This window comes from Pseudophryne corroboree, chromosome 9, assembly GCF_028390025.1.
Source record: "Pseudophryne corroboree isolate aPseCor3 chromosome 9, aPseCor3.hap2, whole genome shotgun sequence".
NCBI classification, from domain to species: Eukaryota; Metazoa; Chordata; class Amphibia; order Anura; family Myobatrachidae; genus Pseudophryne; species Pseudophryne corroboree.
The window spans coordinates 439,908,564-439,929,622 of NC_086452.1; the positions used below are offsets into that span (position 1 = coordinate 439,908,564).

General features: G+C 50.9%; 1 protein-coding gene across 2 annotated transcripts in view; it reads left to right on the forward strand.

Annotated features, from left to right (window-relative positions):
- The window catches only part of LOC134958466 (laminin subunit beta-1-like), a 195,008-nt gene that overhangs the window by 13,846 nt on the left and 160,103 nt on the right, over positions 1-21,059 (forward strand). Inside the window, exon 1 of one of the 2 annotated variants that reach the window (XM_063941098.1) lies at positions 20,913-21,008. The exons of the other annotated variant lie outside the window; for it this stretch is intronic. The gene's annotated coding sequence lies outside the window, so the exon portion shown is untranslated. Of the gene's footprint in view, positions 1-20,912; positions 21,009-21,059 lie in introns of those variants that run through there. 2 annotated transcript variants of the gene reach the window in all.

The window sequence follows — 21,059 nt, forward strand, 5'->3', positions numbered from 1 at the left end:
TCTGCTGCTAATATAGACTGGTTGATAAAGAGATGTCGTAGTATGTATGTATAAAGAAGAAAGAAAAAAAAACCACGGTTAGGTGGTATACAATTATGGACGGACTGCCGAGTGCCGACACAGAGGTAGCCACAGCCGTGAACTACCGTACTGTACTGTGTCTGCTGCTAATATAGACTGGTTGATAAAGAGATGTCGTAGTATGTATGTATAAAGAAGAAAGAAAAAAAAACCACGGTTAGGTGGTATACAATTATGGACGGACTGCCGAGTGCCGACACAGAGGTAGCTACAGCCGTGAACTACCGTACTGTGTCTGCTGCGACTGGATGATAAATAATGATATAAAAAATATATATATATCACTACTGCAGCCGGACAGGTATATATATTATATAATGACGGACCTGCTGGACACTGTCTGTCAGCAGAATGAGTTTTTTATAGAATAAAAAAAAAAACACCACACAAGTGAAGTCACACGACGAGTGTTTAACTTTTTCAGGCAATCACAATATAGTATACTACTAACTATACTGGTGGTCAGTGTGGTCAGGTCACTGGTCAGTCACACTGGCAGTGGCACTCCTGCAGCAAAAGTGTGCACTGTTTAATTTTAATATAATATGTACTCCTGGCTCCTGATATAACCTATAACTGGCACTGCAGTGCTCCCCAGTCTCCCCCACAATTATAAGCTGTGTGAGCTGAGCACAGTCAGATATATAATATATACATAGATGATGCAGCACACTGGGCTGAGCAGTGCACACAGATATGGTATGTGACTGTCTTGTACTCCTGGCTCCTGCTATAACCTATAACTGGCACTGCAGTGCTCCCCAGTCTCCCCCACAATTATAAGCTGTGTGAGCTGAGCACAGTCAGATATATAATATATACATAGATGATGCAGCACACTGGGCTGAGCAGTGCACACAGATATGGTATGTGACTGAGTCACTGTGTGTATCGTTTTTTTCAGGCAGAGAACGGATATATTAAATAAAACTGCACTGTCTGGTGGTCACTGTGGTCAGTCACTAGTAAACTCTGCACTCTCTTCTACAGTACTCCTAAGCTCCAGTAAATCAGGTCAATCTCTCTCTCTCTCTCTCTCTCTCTCTCTCTCTCTCCTAATCTAAATCACTGTACTCCCTAACAGCTGCTCCCCGTCCCCAATCCTCCCCACAATTATAACTAAGTCACTCAGTCTTTACTCTTTTCTACTATAACGGAGAGGACGCCAGCCACGTCCTCTCCCTATCAATCTCAATGCACGTGTGAAAATGGCGGCGACGCGCGGCTCCTTATATAGAATCCGAGTCTCGCGAGAATCCGACAGCGTCATGATGACGTTCGGGCGCGCTCGGGTTAACCGAGCAAGGCGGGAAGATCCGAGTCGCTCGGACCCGTGAAAAAAAACATGAAGTTCGTGCGGGTTCGGATTCAGAGAAACCGAACCCGCTCATCTCTAGTCAAAACCCAGCAAAACTGCGCATGCGTATGCACCGCAATGCGCAGGCGCGTCGTACGGGAACAAAGTGGTTCGGTGCTGGGCGATGGATTTAACGAAGAATCCATTCACACAGCCGATCGCAAGAAGATTGACAGGAAGAAGGCGTTTGTGGGTGTCAACTGACCGTTTTCTGGGAGTGTTTGGAAAAAAAACGCAGGCGTGTCCAAGCGTTTGCAGGGCGGGTGTCTGACGTCAATTCCGGGTCCAAAAAGATTGAAGTGATCGCAGCGGCTGAGTAAGTCCAGAGCTACTCAGAGACTGCACAAACTGTTTTTGTAGTGCTTGGCTGCAAAAACGTTTGCACACTTGCAAAGCGAAAATACACTCCCCTGTGGGCGGCGACTGTGCGTTTGCACGGCTGCAAAAAGTTGCTAGGTCAACTCGGAATGACCCCCATAGTTCCTTCCTGGCAGCTGGTTATGCTCAAGGTAGTCACCATTCCGAGCACATCACAATATTTGCTGCACATTGGGGAATAAATTGGGGAGCATCTTGTCTATGACTATTGTTTTAATGTTTTGCGGCTTTATGGCAAAATGACATTGTCGCCCATGTAGAAGTCATGACTTATAGCAGGATATAATTTGTTCCCACTTACTAATTGTTAGCTATGTTTTGGAAGATATCAAGTCTATCTCCGATTATCAGGAATATTGTTAGTTTTTGTTTTTTTCCCTGTATATTATATTAGATAATTATAAGTAAGCGTTAATTATCGTAATCAGAGTCCTAAATTCCCAAATGATTTTTTTTTTTTTTTAAGGAACACTACAGGTGTGAGTAGGGCTGCCATCGGGGGTGGAAGGTGACTGGGTGCCCAGCAGCAGATCACGGACCGGCAACCAATCATTTTGCATTTGGCGCTGCAGCTCACAGACCAGCAGCTAATCAGGAGCTGCCGTAGTGCGCACATGTTATAGATTAGGGATATGTGTGCCTTTAGAACCAAAATATTCTTTGATGTTTGCAACTTACCCTTGTGCACCATTGATGGTCGATGGCCAACCCTACTATTGTCAAACTGAAAATGGGAAAAATATATGAAAAATTACCATAAAAAGTTGTAATGTTTTTGCCATTATACTATTATAGGAGAATTATCGTTTTCTAGATTTCTCATTGAAATATCTGCCCATTTTTAAACTTATTATACTCAGTGGGTCCCGCTGAGTTGGACTGAATTTCTGTCTATGGCCCTCATTCCGAGTTGTTCGCTCGCTAGCTGCTTTTAGCAGCAGTGCACACGCTAAGCCGCCGCCCTCTGGGAGTGTATCTTAGCTTAGCAGAAGTGCGAACGAAAGGTTAGCAGAACTGCGCGTAAAAGTTTTCATGCAGTTTCTGAGCAGCTCGAAACCTACTCCTACCTTGCGATCAGCTCAGTCAGTTTAGTTCCTGCTTTGACGTCACAAACACGCCCTGCGTTCGGCCAGCCACTCCCCCGTTTCCCCAGGCACGCCTGCGTTTTGACCTGACACGCCTGCGTTTTTTAGCACACTCCCGGAAAACGGTCAGTTACCACCCAGAAACACCCACTTCCTGTCAATCACTCACCGATCAACACAGCGGCAGAAAAGCGCCACTAGACCTTGTGTAAAATTGCATAGTTTTGTGTGAAAATACTTTGTGCGTACATACTGCGGCCCGTACGCATGCGCAGAAATGCCGCTTTCTTACCTAATCGCCGCGCTGCGACCAAAAGCAGCTAGCGATCAACTCGGAATGAGGGCCTATATCGCAAGTGCAATGTGCCTCCGGCAGATAGGTCCTATGCTTACCATGCAGAGCTGGCTGTATATCTAAGCTGTGTCCAGGTCTGCATAGGTGGTATCTGCATTTGCTTTACTCCTGGAGTAGTATTTGTGCCTGGTGTATGCCAGGAGATGTGGTTGCACAGTTGTAGTAGTGTACGTGCCTACTTTCCTCAAATGCCTGGAGACTCCCAAAGTTCAGGTAGTCCCCTGGACTCCCATGAGATAAGGTCATCCTCCCTCACCTCACCCACTTCCTAGAGAAATGGTTGAGATGGGGTTTGGAAGGCGGGTGGGATTGGGGAGGGTAGTGATGATGATGCGATTCTTAGCAAATCATTCCTGTGCCTCCTCTACATGAGGCTATGATTCGTGACATTGCGCGCAGTGACACTGGTGTTTGTCGTGTTCCATTTAAGAATGTTGCAAACTCAGGAACTGTAAGACATCTGTAGTCCAAACTGCAGACACCTGTGCACTTATATTGTTTGTGCAGTTGGACAACTAGGCCTTCTGCTGCTTTTTCTATCTCAGTTAGCCCCAGTTACCCTTATATCTCAAGGTAGTTTCTTGAAAACATGATGCATGGAGTAGATTAGCAGAGTCACTGAGGTTGGGGACTTCCCGTGCGCTGCATAAACTCCCTGCAGGTGAAAGGGGGCGTGGTCTTTGTGACAGGGGACATGTCTTTGAGGGGGAGCGACCTCTGGGGGAGGGGTGTGGCCTTGCAACACTCTCCCATGCGTCTCCCAGCACCTGGCTCCCTGTCACTGAGGAGGAGCTGGCATTTTGGTGTCACCCACTACTGATGCCAGTAGAGTGGACATAATTTCTTAAAACAACGGACTGACATGTTTCGATAAAAATAGGATTTTAATTACATGCCAGTAAATCCTTTTCTCGTATTCCGTAGAGGATGCTGGGGTCCATATTAGTACAATGGGGTATAGACGGGTCCACCAGGAGCCATTGGCACTTTAAGAGTGTGGGCTGGCTCCTCCCTCTATGCCCCTCCTACCAGACTCAGTCTAGAAACTGTGCCCGAGGAGACAACATACTTCGAGAGAAGGAATTACACAGATAGTGGTGAGATTCATACCAGCTCACACAACAGGCAAATCCGGCCAACATGCCGGAACAACTCAGCAACAGCTGAAACATAAATAACGCAGAACTTACCTAGGAACCAGGTAACACTGAACCGTAAACCCAAGGTAGGAAAACAAAGCACTGGGCGGGCGCCCAGCATCCTCTACGGACTACAAGAAAAGGATTTACCGGTAGGTAATTAAAATCCTATTTTCTCTTACGTCCTAGAGGATGCTGGGGTCCATATTAGTACCATGGGGATGTACAAAAGCTCCCAGTACGGGAGGGAGAGCGCGAAGGCTCCTGCAACACTGCTTGACCAAACTTGAGGTCATCAGAGGCCAAAGTATCGAACTTGTAAAACTTGGCAAACGTGTTCGAACCAGACCAAGTAGCAGCTCGGCACAGCTGTAAGGCCGAGACACCCCGGGCAGCCGCCCAGGAAGAACCCACTTTACGAGTAGAGTGGGCCTTAACCGATTTCGGACACGGCAATCTTGCCGTAGAATACGCATGCTGGATAGTGAACCTGATCCAGCGCGAAATCGACTGCTTAGAAGCAGGACACCCAATTTTCTTGGGATTGTAGAGGACAAATAGAGAGTAAGATTTCCTATGACGAGCAGTCCTCTTCACATAGATCTTCAAAGATCGTACAACATCCAAGGCCTTTGAAGCAATTGAGGAGTCAGTAGCCACTGGCACCACAATAGGTTGGTTGAGAAAGCCGATACAACCTTAGGCAGGAACTGTGGACGAGTCCTAAGTTCCGCCCTGTCTTCATGGAAGATCAGATAAAGACTTTTGCAAGATAAAGCCCTCAATTCCGACATGCATCGTGCAGAAGCCAAGGCCAACAGAGTGACCGCCTTCCACGTGAGAAACTTGATGTCAGCCTCCAGTAGAGGATCAAACCATGCTGTTGTAGGAACTGCAACACCACATCTAGATCCCAGGGTGCCGTGGGCGCCACAAAGGGAGGCTGGATGTGCAGAACCCTTTTCAAAAAGGTCTGAACCTCAGGGAGGACAGCCAATTGTTTTTGAAAGAAGATGGACAAAGCAGAGATTTGGACCTTGATGGATCCCAATCTCAGGCCCATATCCACACCTGCCTGCAGGAAAAGGAGAAAACGTCCAAGTTGAAACTCCACCACAGGAAACTTCCTGGCTTCACACCAAGAAACATATTTCTTCCAAATATGGTGGTAATGTTTAGACGTCAACCCCTTCCTAGCCTGAATCAGGGTAGGAATGACCTCACTCAGAATACCCTTCCGATCTAAGATCTGGCGTTCAACCGCCATGCCGTCAAACGTAGCCTCGGTAAGTCTTGATAGGCGAACGGCCCCTGCAGCAGCAGATCCTCCCGAAGAGGTAAGGGCCTTGGATCTTCCAGCAGAAGATCCAGTAGACCCGCATACCAAGCCCTCCTTGGCCAGTCCGGAGCAATGAGGATTGCCAGAACCTTTGTTCTTCTTACCAGCTGAAGGACCTTTGGAATCAGAGGAAGTGGAGGGAACACATACACTGACGGGAACACCCACGGTGTTACCAGCGCGTCCACTGCCACTGCCTGCGGGTCCCTCGACCTGGAACAGTACCTCCCCAGCTTCTTGTTGAGGCGGGAGGCTATCATGTCTATGTGAGGAACCCCCCACCAACCGGTTACCTCCTCGAACACCTCCGGATGGAAGCCCCACTCCCCTGGATGAAGATCGTGTCTGCTGAGGAAGTCTGCTTCCCAGTTGTCTACTCCCGGAATGAAGATTGCCGACATTGCTACAGCGTGCCTTTCTGCCCAGAGGAGGATTCTTGACACCTCTGACATGGCAGCCCTGCTCTTCGTTCCGCCTTGTCGGTTTATGTAGGCCACTGTGGTCACGTTGTCCGACTGCACCTGAACAGCCCGATCCTGTAGAAGGTGTGCTGCTTGCAGAAGGGCGTTGTACACAGCCCTTAGCTCCAGGATGTTTACTGGGAGAAGAGATTCTTGATTCGACCACCTTCCTTGGAAGGTTTCCCCTAGAGCGACTGCTCCCCAACCTCTTAGACTTGCATCCGTGGTTAAAAGGATCCAGTCCTGAATACCGAACCTTCGGCCTTCCAGAAGGTGAGGAAGTTGCAGCCACCAGAGGAGTGAAATCCTGGCTTTCAGAGACAGGCGTATACTTTTGTGCATGTGTAGGTGAGAGCCCGACCACTGGTCCAATAGGTCCAGCTGAAAAGGACGAGCATGAAACCTGCCGTACTGCAGAGCCTCGTAGGCGGCAACCATCTTCCCCAGAAGGCTTATCCATTGATGAACCGATACCCGGGTAGGCCTTAGGACATCCCGTACCATCGCTTTCTCCACCGGGAGAAATACCCTCTGCACTTCCGTGTCGAGGATCATTCCCAGGAAAGACAGCCGCCTTGTCGGTTCCAGATGAGATTTTGGAAGGTTTAGGATCCACCCGTGCCTCCTGAGCAGTTGTGTCGTGAGCGCGATGGACCACAACAACCTCTCCCTGGACGACGCCTTGATCAGGAGATCGTCCAGATATGGAATTATGTTCACCCCCTGTTTGCGGAGGAGAACCATCATCTCCGCCATCACTTTGGTGAAGATCCTTGGTGCTGTGGAGAGGCCAAACGGCAGCGCCTGGAACTGATAGTGATCGTCCATCAGAGCAAACCGGAGATATGCTTGATGCGGCACCCAAATGGGAATGTGGAGGTAAGCATCCTTGATGTCCAGAGACACCAGGAACTCCCCCTCCGTCAGTCCTGAGATGACAGCTCTCAGAGATTCCATCTTGAATTTGAACTCCCTGAGATAAGGGTTCAAAGACTTTAAGTTTAGAATAGGCCGTACCGAACCATCCGGTTTTGGTACCACAAAAAGGTTCGAATAATAACCCTTGTTCCACTACTGAAGTGGGACCGGAAACAATGACCTCTGACACCACCAATTTTCTGATGGCCTCCAGAAGAATTGTCCTGTCTGCCAGCAGGGCTGGCAAGCCTGACTTGAAGAAGCGGTGAGGCGGGGGATCTTGAAACTCCAGTCTGTACCCTCTGGACACTATATCCAGTACCCAGGGGTCCAGACCCGACGACACCCAGACGTGGCTGAACTGCCGAAGTCTTGCCCCCACCTGACCTTCCTCCAGGCCGAGCTGTCCACCGTCATGCGGAGGACTTAGGGATATCAGAAGCGGGCTTCTGGGTCTGGGAACCTGCGGCAGCAGGTTTCTTTGATTTGGCATGACCACCTCTGAAGAAGGTGTTCGAAGGCTTATTTTTTCTAGGCCTTGCGGGCCGAAAGGACTGTGACGTGGTAGAGGAAAAAGGCTTCTTCGTAGCCGGTGCCGCTGAGGGGAGAAAAGGAGACTTACCCGCGGTAGCCGTGGCAATCCACGCATCCAGTGTGATACCCTGAAACTGCAGCCCAAATCAACTGTGGCACTACAGGTGCCAGCATGACTTTAAAAAAAATAAAATGTTTGCTGGAGTTGCATAGCACTGTGCCAGCAGCCTACAGCTTGCAGCACAGAAGGAGTTAACAGCACAGCTCATAGCAATACAGATCAATCTGCAAAATGCAAAGTGCATGACTCACCCATTTGCAGACTAAGAGCGGGAAATCCCAGATAGAATGTGTTCCTGGGAATGCAAAGTTATAAAAGGGTTGTCCTGCAGCAGCCTGCAGAACAGTGAGCTGAGGAGAGTGAGCAGGCAGTGAGGAGACTGAGAGAAGAGTGAGCTGAGGAGATCGGGGCAGAGGCGGGAAGACGGAGAGAAAGAGGACCGCGGTGTGAGGGGAACGAAGAGAGCGCGCCCACCCGCTGGAATCGCTGCTGCCTGCCACGGCCGGAGAGAAGGAACAACACCGCCGCGTGGACAAGAGAGGGAGGTGGCTCAGGTCACGGAGGCTTCCTGACACCTGCCCAACATCAAAGACGCCGCGGCACAAGGGCTCGAGATCCGGAAGGGGGGAGATCGCGTGGGAAGAGGATTCCCCTAACAACAGTCATACGGGAGAGGCTCAGTGATTGGGAGCACGGCTGCAGACAGCAGGAGCAACGAATATACCGCAGGTACTCTCACTTATCCCCAATATCCCAGCTATCTGGGTTACAGGAACCCCAAGTACAGAAATACTGTACCTGGGTCTTCATAGATGTTTCCATGTAAAGTAGAGGGTTATCATTAACTGCCGCCTGTCAGAAAGGGGGACGCCCCTAACCCTAAACAGCTCCGTCAAAGACTCGCCCTATGTAATAGCGCCTCCTAACGGGTCCATGTTATGACCTTCACACTTATACTGCACCCGGTTGTTACAACACAGTTCAACAAAAGGTAACAGGACTGTGCAAACCCCTGTTCTTACTGTGCAAGCCAGAACTGGTCTGTTTACTAGTTTATATCACTGGATGATAACTGACTTACCTTTCTGTGGATACAAATGCGGTTGGTACCGTGAGACATTACTGCTGTTCTGTATTATGGAGAAAGTGGTTTTGCATGCCTGTTTACAACTGTTTACCTTGCGTCCACTGACGCCTCCTTAGAAGTCCTCTGTTTTAGTATAAGCAGTCTATTAGAGAGACATTGGCTGCAAACGCCCCCCTCGTGGACAGTTTAGGGAGGGCTCCCGCGTTACTGCCAGGACATACTTTACCCTAATAGGACATTATTCTCCAAATGATTGGTAGTACGGGTGAAGGATTTGATTGTTTGATTTGGTCAAAGTTATACCTTCGAGGTGTTAAAACTGTGAATGCTGTTATAAGACAGGGAAAGACTCAGGATATTGTAATAATGTTCAACCTATGCAACTGTGTTTAATGAAAATTGAGTTACAGCGGTGACTGATATCGTCAGTGCAATAAATGGTTGTCACCGTCTCCATGTGTCGTGGTCCTTGAGCACATTGGGTTTGGGTTGCCCTTCCGGGGTTCTCCTGGTCCTTCTGCCCCAGCCTTACAGGTGAGGAGAAGAATAGACGCTGGCCAAGACATCGTTGAAGAGTGGATACGGCCGATTACGAGACCGACAGAGTTTCAGGTACGAACCCTTTTATAGAGATATTACACTAGCACCTCCCCAAAGAAAGCCTGACCTTTGTATGGCAGGCCCTCCACACACTTCCTGGATTCCGCGTCCGCAGACCAGTTGCGCAGACAGAGACCTCTGCGAGCCGAGGCGGACATGGAGGAGATCCCCGCAGCCATGGAACCCAGGTCCTTCATGGGATCCACCAGGAACCCTGCAGAGTCCTGAATATTACGTAAAAATAAATCAACGTCACCTTTGTCCAGCGTAGTTGATTCCTCCTGCATAGTGATTGACCACCTGGCAATAGCTTTAGCAATCCAAGCACAGGCTATAGTAGGCCGCAATATAGCCCCTGAAGCCGTGTAAATGGATTTCAGTGTAGCATCCACCTTGCGATCTGTCGGGTCCTTTAACGCGGTAGAACCCGGGACCGGTAATACCACCTGTTTGGACAGCCTGGAGACAGAGGCGTCGACTATCGGCGGGGACTCCCATCTTTTCCTATCTTCCTCTGGGAAAGGAAAAGCTACCAAGACCCTCTTGGGAATCTGAATTTCTTTTCCGGAGTTTCCCATGCCTTTTCAAAGATAGCATTCAATACTTTGGATGCCGGGAAGGTGAGGGGGGGCTTCTTATGATCTGTAAAGAAGCCCTCCTCCACCTGTTTCGGAGCTGTGTCTGAAATGTGTAGAACATCTCTAACAGCCTCGATCATCAACTGCACCCCCTTGGCAAGTGATGCCGTCCCCCTCAACACATCCCCGTCACCGTCTGCAGCGCCACCAGAGTCGGTGTCCGTGTCATCCTGCATAGTTGCAAGTGCACGTTTTTGAGAATGTACCGCAGGGGACCCCGAGGAGGCAGGATTAGACCATACCACCATAAAGGACTGGAGGACCTGAGTGGCATGCTCAGTCCTAGCAACTCTATCAGAAATCTGAGAAATAGTCCCCCTCAGAGAGACTAACCATTCTGGCTCTCTAGCTGGGATCTGCGCTAAAACAGTGCAATCCTGATTATATGGAATGGAGTCTTCCTGGGAAGATAAATCCTCTGCAGCATATGAAACAGTGTCCCTAGACATGTTGTCACACACACTCAAACACCCCACAAACACACAGGGCATTATGTAGACAGCGTTTCCCCCCCCAAGAATGGCAGAGAGACACAGAGATTGGAGCCAACCCACACACAGTGCTATTAAAGGTATAGGGAGTCCCCAACCAGCGCTGACTGTGCCCCTTAATAGGTTACACAGCCTGTTTACAGCCTCCCCCCCCCCCCCCCCCCCCCATTCTACAACCCCCTTAGTACCGTACAGATAGCTGGAGATTGCTTTGGAGGGACCTGGATCCACTTAGTAGTGAGTGCAGGCAGGAAAAATGGCGCTGAACGCTGCTGGGTCCGCTCTGAGGAGAAGCTCTGCCCCTCAATGGCGCTGTCTTCAAGCTCACTGAAAGATTATACTGGCTGGAGGAGTTGTGCTGGCCTGGATCCGCAGACCCTGACAGACTTGCAGTGGACAGTGTAGGGTCCGGCGCTGGCCCAGGGCGCCCCTCCCAACGCGCACCGCAGTACCGCTGAGCCATCCAGGAGCGCGGTTAAGACCGCGCTCCTAATCCTCTGACCGCCTTCTTCACACTGTCCCCCCGCTTGCAAGGGGGGGCAGTGACTCACTCGCCACATCTTCAGCTCCCTGAGGGGGTGGCGGCCGGCTGCCGGGGCGAGCGTTCCCCTGCGGCGGGGACACGATCAAACCCCTCTTAACGTCCAGTCAGCGGGAGCAGTGGCTCAAGACCCCACGGGGCAGACACTGCTCCCCACCCCCTCAGTCCCTCGCTGCAGGGAGGCTGTCGCCAGCAGCCTCCTTGTAAAATAAAAAACTCTGAAAAGAAAAAAAAACTCTTTTCCTAAGAGAACTCTGTAGAGCTCCCCTAGCTGTGACCGGCTCCTCTGGGCACATTTTCTAAACTGAGTCTGGTAGGAGGGGCATAGAGGGAGGAGCCAGCCCACACTCTTAAAGTGCCAGTGGCTCCTGGTGGACCCATCTATACCCCATGGTACTAATATGGACCCCAGCATCCTCTAGGACGTAAGAGAAAAGCTGTTTTGTTTTCACCCTTTTTAAATCAAAACTGAACTTTAAAAATGCCAGCGCTATACTGTAGTATGCAGCCCAAGCTAAGACAATTTTACCTGCTATATTAAACAGAATATTGTCTTTCAGCTGTGTTCTATGATAACAATGTTACATTTAAATATAATTAGGTAAGGATGGGCTGAGTATGTCTTTAGGACACTGGAGTGTTGGTTGCTGAAGATGAGATTTTCCCAGTCTTATGAATGCTAAATTATAAATCAGTTTTATCAAGCAGAAACAGTCCTAACTATGGGGGTAATTCCAAGTTGATCGCAGCAGGATTTTTGTTAGCAATTGGGCAAAAACCATGGCCCTCATTCCGAGTTGATCGGTCGCAAGGCGAATTTAGCAGAGTTACACACGCTAAGCCGCCGCCTACTAGGAGTGAATCTTAGCTTCTTAAAATTGCGACCGATGTATTCGCAATATTGCGATTACTAACTACTTAGCAGTTTCAGAGTAGCTCCAGACTTACTCTGCCTGTGCGATCAGTTCAGTGCTTGTCGTTCCTGGTTGACGTCACAAACACACCCAGCATTCGCCCAGGCACTCCCACCGTTTCTCCGGCCACTCCTGCGTTTTTTCCGGAAACGGTAGCGTTTTCAGCCACACGCCCCTGAAACGCCGTGTTTCCGCCCAGTAACACCCATTTCCTGTCAATCACATTACGATCGCCGGAGCGAAGAAAAAGCCGTGAGTAAAAATACTTTCTTCATAGTAAAGTTACTTGGCGCAGTCGCAGTGCGAACTATGCGCATGCGTACTAAGCGGATTTTCACTGCGATGCGATGAAAAAGAACGAGCGAACAACTCGGAATGAGGGCCCATGTGCACTGCAGGGGAGGCAGATATAACATGTGCAGAGAGAGTTAGATTTGGGTGTGGTGTGTTCAATCTGCAATCTAATTTGCAGTGTAAAAATAAAGCAGCCAATATTTACCCTGCACAGAAATAAAATAATCCACCCAAATCTAACTCTTTCTGCACATGTTATATCTGCCTCCCCTGCAGTGCACATGGTTTTGCCCAATTGCTATCAAAAATCTTGCTGCGATCAACTTGGAATTACCTCCTATATTTTACATTAGTTTAATGGTACCTGGATTAAATATAAATTCTTTCAAAAACCAAGAATTGTCTTAGTGATTCCAAACTATTGCATGCTTGTATATCTTTAGGGGATGGTATCGGGATCTTGGCAGTCATAATACCAAAAGCGGGATCCCGACACATAGTAGGTGTCACCAAACCCCCTAACCCTCCTTTTTTGCAGCCTGACCCGAACCCCTCCCTCCCCCAGCAGCCTAACGCTAACCCTCCTCGGTGGTGCTTAACCCTAACCACTCGTTCCCGCAACCTAAACTTAACCCTTCCTCCCCTGCAGCCTACCCCTCCTCGGTGGTGCCTAACACTAACCACTTGTTCCCGTAACCTAAAACTAACCCTCCCTCCCCCGCAGCCTAACCCTAACCACTCGTTCCCGCAGCCTAAACCTAACCCCCCCCCCCCCCCAGCAACCTAACCCTAACCCGCCCTGGTGGTGCCTAGCCCTAACCACTCGTTCCCGCAACCTAAACTTAACCTTCCTCCCCCGCAGCCTAACCCAACATTCCCTGGTGGTGTCTAACCCTAACCACTCGTTCCCGCAAAACTAAACCTAACCCTCCCTCCCCCGCAGCCTAACCCTAATCCACCTCGATGGTGCCTAACCTTAACCACTCGTTCACGTAACCTAAACTTGACCCTCCCTCCCCCGCAGCCTAACCCTAACCCTCTCTGGTGGTGCCTAACCCTAACCAATCGTTCCTGCCACCTAAACTTAACCCTTCCTCCCTGCAGCCTAACCCTCCTCGGTGGTGCCTAACCCTAACCACTTGTTCCCGCAACCTAAACTTAACCCTTCCTCCCCCGCAGCCTAAACCTCCCTGGTGGTGCCTAACCCTAACCACTCGTGCCCGCAGCTTAAACCTAAATCCCCCCCACCCCCGCACCCTAACCCTCCTCGGTGGTGCCTAGCACTAACCACTCGTTCCCGCAACCTAAACTTAACCCTACCTCCCCCGCAGCATAATCCTCCCTGGTAGTGCCTAACCCTAACCACTCGTTCCCGCAAAACTAAACCTAACACTCCCTCCCCCGCAGCCTAACCCTCAGAGACGGCCCTAGGCATAGGCAAACTAGGCAATTGCCTAGGGCATCTGGTATGCCTAGGGGCACAAACAGCTTATGCTGATTAAAATGATATGCGGCATGCCTATTTTCTGTCTGTAGCATTTCATATGCAGATATAGCCATAGTCGCACACAGTATATATGCATGCTGCATATCATTTTAATCAGCAGAAGCTGCTTGTGCATCCTAACCACATAGCAATGCAAATTAGTTAGCAGAGCTGCCAATTGACTCATGCCAGGTACTACATGTGTCATTATGTGTACAAGGGCATTAATAATGTGTAACATATGTGTAAGGGGCATTGTCGACAGGGCCGGTGCAAGGTTTCTTAGCACCCTAGGCAAAACTTTGGTCTACTGCACCCCACCACCACCACCTCCCTTTCCAGCCAGGAAAGGAGAGAGGGATAAAGGTGTGTGAAGGCAGTATTGTGACCAGCCAGGCTAGGCTCCAGCCACAGGGTGGGATGCATTGGGTTCAGTATGATATACCGGTGGCTGGGATACCAGCCGTCAGTAAACCGACAGCGGCATCCTGGCCACCAGTATGCTGGCAGCGAGGTAGAAAGCCCCTTTCGGGCTCGCTGCGCTCGCCACAAGTTATATTCTCCCTCTAGGGGTGTCGTGGACACCCACAGAAGGACAATAGCCTGTGTTGCTGGTATTCTGGCATCGGCATTTCACCGCTTGTCGGGATTCCGGCGTCTGCATTGTGATCGCCGAGATCCCAACTGGCGGTATTGTAACCGCTTCCCGATGCACTCTGTGTAACCAGTTCTGTCACAATCACACTCACCCGAGTCCATATGGTGCTGCTCCGGGACACTCTGCTGTTAACGGGTCTCCCGTTGGTTGCCGATGCTTCCACAAAGAGTTGCAGGGATGGACGAGCCTGGTGATGCCGTGACACAGGACCTGGGCACATGAAGGGTGAGGGGGTGAAACGGGACATGAGGGTGGGATGGGAGGAGGGACACAGGACCTGGGTACATGAGAGGAGGTGACAAGGGAATTAGGTACATGAGTGGGCAGAGGGTGACATGGGATATATAAGTGGGGCAGGAGAAGGAGAGACACAAAACCTAGGACCATGAGGAGGGGGAGGTGACACAGGACCTTGGGGGTTGAAACAGGACCTGGGCACATGAAGTGGGAAGGGGGTGACACAAGACATGAGGGGGTGAGGGGAGGAGGGACACAGGACTTAGGGGGATAACAAAGGTTCTTGTCACATGAGGGGGGGAGAGGACGACATGGGAAATGGAGGGGGGGGGGTGGAGGTACACAAGACCTGGGGGCATGAGGGGGGATTAACACAGGACATGGGTTTTGTTTACAGACCCTTGGCACATGAGGGGGAAGGTGGTGACATAGGACATGGGAGGAGTTTGGACACAGGACCTAGCACATGAGGAGGAATGACACAGGTCCTAGGCACATGAACAGGGCCGGCTCCAGGCACGTTCGAATTGAGCGGCCGCGCGGGGCGCCACCCTTAATGGGCGCCGCGCGCTGGCGCCGCCATTTTCGTTCCTGGAGCCGGCCCTGTGCTGCGCTGCCTGGCCTATTGTGTCCTTGTGCGCTGTGCGGCGCCGGCATCTGACGTCAGACGCCAGCGCAGCGCACATAGCGCACACCACCCGCACCGCCGCCACACCGCCCGCGGCCCTGCTCCCTCAGACAGCAGCACTCCTCCCCCTCCCAGCGCAGCAGGTATTGGGGGCATTATGGATGGCATTATGTGGGGGCTGCACTGTGGGGTCATATCTGCACTGTGGGGGCATTCATTTATCAGGCACTGTGGGGGCATTTATTTATCAGGCGCTCTGGGGGCATTTATATATCTGGCACTGTAGGAGCATATCTGGCACTGGGGGCATTTATTTATCTGGCACTGGGGGCGTTTATGTATCTGGCACTGTGGGGGCATTTATGTATCTGGCACTGTGGGGGCATATCTGCACTGTGGGGGATTTAATGTATCTGGCACTGTGAGGGCATATCTGGCACTGGGGGCATTAATGTACCTGGCACTGTGGGGGAATATCTGGCACTGGGGGCATTAATGTATCTATCACTGTGGGGGCATATCTGGCACTGGGGGCATTAATGTATCTATCACTGTGGGGGCATATCTGGCACTGGGGGCATTAATGTATCTATCACTGTGGGGGCATATCTGGCACTGGGGGCATTAATGTATTTGGCACTGTGGGGGCATATCTGGCACTGGGGGCATTAATGTATCTGGCACTGTGGGGGCATATCTGGCACTGGGGGCATTAATGTATCTGGCACTGTGGGGGCATATCTGGCACTGGGGGCATTAATGTATCTGGCACTGTGGGGGCATATCTGGCACTGGGGGCATTAATGTATCTGGCACTGGGGGCATTAATGTATCTGGCACTGTGGGGGCATATCTGGCACTGGGGGCATTAATGTATCTGGCACTGTGGGGGCATATCTGTCACTGGGGGCATTAATGTATCTGGCACTGTGGGGGCATTAATGTATCTGGCACTGTGGGGGGCATTAATGTATCTGGCACTGTGGGGGGCATTAATGTATCTGGCACTGTGGGGGGCATTAATGTATCTGACACTGTGGGGGGCATTAATGTATCTGACACTGTGGGGGGCAATAATGTATCTGGCACTGTGTGGGCACTTATGCATCTGGCACTGGGGGCATTTATGTATCTGGCACTGGGGGCATTTATGTATCTGGCACTGGGGGCATTTATGTATCTGGCACTGGGGGCATTTATGTATCTGGCCCTGTGGGGGCATATCTGGCACTGTGTGGGCACTTGTGTATCTGGCACTGTGGGGGCATTTATGTATCTGGCACTGTGGGGGCATATCTGCACTGTGGGGGCATTTATGTATCTGGCACTTTGGGGGCATTTTTGTATCTGAACTGTGGGTGCATATCTGGCACTGTGTGGCCATGTATGTAGCTGGCACTGCTGGGGGGGCATGTCACGTGTAGCTGGCACTGCTGGGGGGCATGTCACGTGTAGCTGGCACTGCTGGGGGGCATGTCACATGTAGCTGGCACTGCTGGGGGGCATGTCACGTGTAGCTGGCACTGCTGGGGGGCATGTCATGTAGTGTTCCCGCTAGGCGTCTGTGGCTAGGCAATGTGTCTCAGTGCTCTCCCTGGCAGTGGCGGAACAAGCAAGCGGTGGGCCCAGGTGCGACAAAATGCTTTGGGCCCCCCCCCATCCAAGTCCACACCGGGGGCAGTGCGCGCCGTAGGCGCGCGCAAAAATACATAGTGGCGTGGCTTCGTGGGGAAGGGGTGTGGCCACAAAATAATACCAACACAGTAGTCTCCATTATTCAAATTACGCCGCACAGTAGCACCACTACACCAGGTAGAGACCCTTTTACACCTTACAGCGAACAGATTCCTCTTTTTACACATTACAGCAGACAGCGTGCCCTTTTTACACATAACGGCAGACAGCGTGCCCTTTTTACACATAACGGCAGACCGTGTGCCCTTGTTACACATTACGGCAGACAGCGTGCCCTTTTTACACATTACGGTAGACAGCGTGCCCTTGTTACACATTACGGCAGACAGCGTGCCCTTGTTACACATTACGGCAGACAGCGTCCCCATTTTTACACATTACGGCAGGCAGATTCCTCCTTTTTACACATAGCAGCAGGCAGATTCCCCATTTTTACACATAGCGTCAGGCAGCCCCCCTTTTTTACACATTACGGCAGGCAGATTCCCCATTTTTACACATAGCGTCGGGCAGATTACCCCTTTTTACACATAACGGCAGACCGCGTGCCCTTGTTACACATTACGGCAGACAGCGTCCCCATTTTTACACATTACGGCAGGCAGATTCCCCTTTTTACACATAGTGGCAGGCAGTCCCCCCTTTTTACACATTGCGGCAGGTAGTCCCCCCTTTTTACACATTGCGGCAGGCAGTCCCCCCTTTTTACACAGTGCGGCAGGCAGTTCCCCCTTTTTACACATTGCGGCAGGCAGTCCCCCCTTTTTACACATTGCGGCAGGTAGTCCCCCCTTTTTACACATTGCGGCAGGCAGTCCCCCCTTTTTACACATTGCGGCAGGTAGTCCCCCCTTTTTACACATTGCGGCAGGCAGTCCCCCCTTTTTACACAGTGCGGCAGGCAGTCCCCCCTTTTTACACATTGCGGCAGGTAGTCCCCCCTTTTTACACATTGCGGCAGGCAGGCACAAGAAAGAAAGAAGGAAAGAAAAAGAAAAAGAAAGAAAGAAAGAAAGAAAGAAAGAAAGAAAGAAAGAAAGAAAGAAAGAAAGAAGAATTATACTTACCCTCAGGCTCCTCGGTGCAGCTGCGTCAGACGACGATTCCCGGGCAGTAGAGAATGAGGAGGAGGGAGCCGGAGGACGGAGCCGCAGCAGCGCTTTGTTACTGGTGGAGGCGCTGCTGCTGCTGCCCCTCTGCTTCCCTATAGGCTGTTCTCGGAAGACAGCCTATAGGGAAGCAGAGGAGCAGCAGCAGCAGCGCCTCCACCAGTAACAAAGCGCTGCTGCGGCTCCGTCCTCCGGCTCCCTCCTCCTTCCCCCGTCTGTACCGCTGCTCAGCTCCTATCTCCGGGCGGCTGTGCGCTGCGGGCAGCGGTTGCCTGCAGCGCACAGCGGCATGTAATGAGTCAGTTTGACTCATTACATGCTTGGGCCCCTGGACAGAGGCGGGCCCCAGTGCAGTGCACTGCCTGCACTGCCGGTAGTTCCGCCTCTGCTCCCTGGTGCAATGTGTCTCAGTGCTGTGCCTGGTGTAAAGTGTATAGGAGGTTCTACCTGGTGCAGTGTGTATTAGCTGCACTACTGTGTGGTGTAATGCAAATTGCCACTATTATGTGGCCACGTACCTTCCCCACGAAGTAACTCCCCTTAATTTTTGCTGCGCGCCTTCGGCGCGCACTGTCCATGCTTTGGCATATAGGTATGGGAACAACAAGCAGTATGTACATAATTTTGCCCTCCTAACTTAAAAATGTGCCCTCCCTGTGATCAGCTCCATGCCCTAAAAAGTGAACACTATCATGTGTAGCTGGCACTGCTGCGGGGCATGTCATGTGTAGCTGGCACTGCTGCGGGGCATGTCATGTGTAGCTGGCACTGATGAGGGGCATGTCATGTCTAGCTGGCACTGCTGCGGAGCATGTCATGTGTAGCTGGCACTGCACATTATGTGTATCTGGCACTATACTGGAGACATTGTGTGTAAGGAACACTACTGTGGCTATGTGTAAGGCTGCTAATTGTGTTAAAATATATTTATAGTTTGATATGAAGTTACGAGGCCACGCCCACTTTTCCAGAGGCCACGCCCACTTTTCCGGGACACAAGACCGTGGAACATGAAGGGGAATGACAATACCGGGGCACATGAGGGGGGAGGGGGCATCACGAGACATAGGGACAAGAGGGGGGTGGAGAGGGGGAGAAGGGACACCAAACCTGGGGACATGAGAGTACAGGATACATGATACAGGACGTCGCACTGTGCCGGCGGTCCAGCGCTGGAGCGGAGAGGGAGGGGGGGGGGCGGCGGCTCTTCCCTCACCTCGGAGTAGTTTCTCCTCCGCCAGGTGACTCTGGCTCTTATCTGGCGCTGTGTAGGAGGCTCCGGTCAGGGCGGTTTGGCTATGTTTGTTTGGCGGTTAACTCAGAAAACTACACGCTGACACCGCTGGCCGGGTACCGCGTCTGTGCATGCGCTCTGTCCTCCTCTCTCTTTGGTGCGTGTGAGGCTGTGAGCGCTGCGCCCTCCCTGGTGCTGAACTCTATGGCTGGGAGTCACGTGTGCCTGAGTTCCTGATCCCCTAGCTGGTCACACACACTGCTCTGTATTATGCCCGCCAGTGGAACACTAGTCTTTCAGAGACATCTTTCTTTTTTTCTTCCAGGCAGCCTCAGCAGGCCGCCCCGTCAGGTCTCCGCGCCCATAGGCAGCTGCCTAAAGCTGCCTAGTGGTAGCGCCGGCCCTGATTGTCGACCTAGACAGTGTCGATCTTCAAACCGGATCCCGTTCTGTCAATACCCTTTTAAATATTATTTTCTGGGGGGGATGGGTAGTAGATATAATATAATGCACTGTATATACAGCATACTGCAATATTTTTATATACAGATTATTTTTTAATCTTTTATATATATATTTTGTTGTTGTTGTTACAGCAGTGGAAGTGGAAGCTGAAACCACTAATACTCAGTAGAGCACAACAGTGGCTATAGATTGCAAGTTTGCCTAGATCACGCCGCTAAGTCTTTATTGCCACAGAAATCGCACGTATGTAAAATAGTCCCCTGTGCCCGGGAGTGAATAATAAATGGGCAATATAAGCTCAGATAACTGAAGCACAGATAGCGTAGCGGTTAGCACCGTGGTCACAAGTTAAATTCCCAATCAGGGCACATCTGTGTTGAGTTTGTATGTACTCCCTGTATTTGCGTGGCTTTCCTTCCACACTCCAAAAACATACTGGTATGTTGTCTTCTGACAAAAAAAAAAAATGACTCCTTGTGCGATAGCCAATATAAATTGCTATATTCGAAGCTCCCCTAGGTCAGCGACTGATTTGAATGACTGATATACTCTCTGCAAAGCGCTGTGGAATACGTGTGCGCCATATGAATAGCTAGAAGTTACGGGGACATCAGCTGCGTTATGGCGGTCAGTCGCTGCGGATAATAAACTCCCTTCGGCACACTCCACCTATAAACGTCCACCGTCAGCTCATTTGATGGAGTTTATATTTATAACGAGAGGCCGTTAATATTTTTCCAGCTCTGTGGTGCGGCAGCTGCCGGGCCTGTAAAACTTGCAACCAGGGCCCGCACAAGGGGGCTACGTACGGTAGCAAATAAAAAGCAATGGAGGCCAGAGGCTTAGTGTATGACCTCCAGAGCAGAAAGAATCAGCCTCTGCATTCCTGTAGCTTGGAAACCGTTCGCTCCCCTTTCAGACCTCCGCTCACCAGTGACAGTACCAATTTGAATAAGAATCACTCCATTTAGGATCAGGTTGGAGGGAGGGGGGAGAGGCTACCCCGTTATATCTGCCCGCTCGCTCGCTCTATCATTGCTTGTTTGTTTTCACATTGCCTGCGTTCTCACGCTGTAAGTTGGTATAACACCCCCCCCCCCCCTTCATGCATTGGGAGGCCGGTCCCCATCGGACTCTGCGTAAAGCTGAGAGATAAGATCCTGGGGTTTGTTCCTTGCCACCAGGCTGTAGAAGACACAAGTCTGTGACGTGCCTCCCCCAAGGTAACAGATTTAAACTTGTACTGTTTTGTAGGAGTTTTATTAGGTCGCTGC